Genomic DNA, 2,837 nt, shown 5'->3' with positions numbered 1-2,837 from the left:
AAAAAAAAAAAAAAAAAAAAAAAAAAAAAAAAAAAAAAAGCAGGGGTTGCAATCCTAATCTCTGATAAAAGAGGCTTTAAACCAACAAAGATCAAAAGAGACAAGAAAGGCCATTACATAAAGGTAAATAAATCAATGCAACAAGAAGAGCTAATTATCCTAAATATATATGCACCCAATACAGGAGCACCCAGATTCATAAAGCAAGTTCTTAAAGACCTATAAAGAGACTTAGACTCCCACACAATAATAATGGGAGACTTTAACACCCCATTGTCAATATTAGACAGATCAATGAGACAGAAAATTTACAAGGATATTCAGGATATCAACTCAGCTCTGGACCAAGCGGACCTAATAGACCTCTAAGAACTCTCCACTACAAATCAACAAAATATACATTCTTCTCAGCACCACATCACACTTATTCTAAAATTGACCACATAATTGATAGCAAAACACTCTTCACCAAATGTAAAATAATGGAAATCATAAGAAATAGTCTCTCAGACCACAGGGCAATCAAATTAGAACTCAGGATTAACAAACTCATTCAAAACCACATAACTACATGGAAACTGAACAACCTGCTCCTGAACAACTACTGAGAAAATAACAAAATGAAGGCAGAAATAAAGACGCTCTTTGAAACCAATGAGAACAAAGACACAACATACCAGAATTTCTGGGACACATTTAAAGTAGTGTGTAGAGATAAATTTATAGCACTAAATGCCGACAAGAGAAAGCAGGAAATATCAAAAATCGACACCCTAACATCACAATTACAAGAACTAGAGAAGCAAGAGCAAACAAATTCAAAAGCTAGCAAAAGACAAGAAATAACTAAGATCAGAGCAGAACTGAAGGAGACAGAAACACGAAAAACCCTTGAAAAAAATCAATGAATCCAGGAGCTGTTTTTTTGAAAAGATCAACAAAATAGATAGACTGCTAGCCAGACTAATACACAAGAAAAGAGAAAAGAATCAAATAGATGCAATAAAAGCAATGAAGGAGATATCACCACTGATCCTGCTGAAAAACAAACTAGCATTGGAGAATACTATCAAAACCTCCATGCAAATAAACTAGAAAATCTAGAAGAAATGGATAAATTCCTGGACACATACACCCTTCCAAGCTTAAACCAGGAAGAAGTCAATTCCCTGAATAGACCAATAACAAGTTCTGAAATTGAGGCAGTAATTAATAGCCTAACCAAAAAAAGTCCAGGACCAGAAAGATTCACAGCCGAATTCTACCAAAGGTAAAAAGAGGAGCTGGTACCATTCCTTCTGAAACTATTCCAAATAATAGAAAAAGAGGGAATCCTCCCTAACTTATTTTATAAGAACAGCATCATTCTGATATTAAAACCTGGCAGAGACACAACAAAAAAGAAAATTTCAGGCCAATATCCCTGATGAACATCAATGTCAAAATACTCAATAAAATACTGGGAAATGGTATCCAGCAGCACATCCAAAAGCTTATCCACCATGATCAAGTCGGCTTCATCCCTGAGATGCAAGGCTAGTTCAACATATGCAAATCAGTAATCCGCCACATAAACAGAACCAATGATAAAAACCACATGATTATCCCAATAGATACAGAAAAGACTTTCGACAAAATTCAACACCGCTTCATGCTAAAAACTATCAATAAACTAGGTATTGGTGGAACATATCTCAAAATAATAGAGCTATTTATGACAAACCCACAGCCAATATCATACTGAATGAGCAAAAACTGGAAGCATCACCTTTGAAAACTGACACAAGACAAGGATGCCCTCTCTCCAGTACTATTTGACATAGTATTGGAAATTCTGGCCAGGGCAATAAGGCAAGAGAGAGAAATAAAGGGTATTCAAATAGGAAGAGAAGAAGTCATATAGTCTCTGTTTGCAGATGACACGATTGTATATTTAGAAAACCCCATTGTCTCAGCCCAAAATCTCCTTAAGCTGATAAGCAACTTCAGCAAAGTCTCAGGATACAAAATCAATGTGCAAAATCACAAGCATTCCTATATACCAATAACAGACAAACAGAGAGCCAAATCAGGAGTGAACTTCCATTCACAATTGCTACAAAGAGAATAAAATACCTAGGAATACAACTTACAAGGAAGGTGAAGGACCTCTTCAAGGAGAGCTAAAAACCGCTGCTCAAGGAAATAAGAGAGGATACAAATAAATGGAACAACATTCCATGCTCATGGATAGGAAGAATGTTATGAAAATGGCCATACTGCCCAAAGTAATTTATAGATTCAATGCTATCCCCATCAAGCTACTAATGACTTTCTTCACAGAATTAGAAAAAACTACTTTAAATTTCATATGGAACCAAAAAAGAGCTAGTATAGCCTAGACAATCCTAAGCAAAAAGAACAATGCTGGAGGCATCACGCTACCTGACTTCAGACTATACTATAAGGCTACAGTAACCAAAACAGCATGGTACTGGTACCAAAACAGATATATAGACAAATGGAACAGAACAGAGGCCTCAGAAATAACACCACACATCTACAACCATCTGATCTTTGAGAAACCTGTCAAAAACAAGTAACAGGGAAAGGATTCCCTATTTAATAAATGGTGTTGAGAAAACTGGCTAGCCATATGCAGAAAACTGAAACTGGACCCCTTCTTTGTACCTTTTAAAAAATTAACTCAAGGTAGATTAAAGACTTAAACGTAAGACCTAAAACCATAAAATCCCTAGAAGAAAACCTAGGCAATACCATTCAGGACATAGGCATGGGCAAAGACTTCATGACTAAAACACCAAAAGTAAGGGCAACAAAAGCCAAAATTGACAAAT

The sequence above is a fragment of the Rhinopithecus bieti genome, unplaced genomic scaffold, assembly GCF_001698545.2.
Source record: "Rhinopithecus bieti isolate Rb0 unplaced genomic scaffold, ASM169854v2 scaffold_13857, whole genome shotgun sequence".
In the NCBI taxonomy this organism is placed as follows: domain Eukaryota; kingdom Metazoa; phylum Chordata; class Mammalia; order Primates; family Cercopithecidae; genus Rhinopithecus; species Rhinopithecus bieti.
This window is presented reverse-complemented; position numbering follows the sequence as displayed.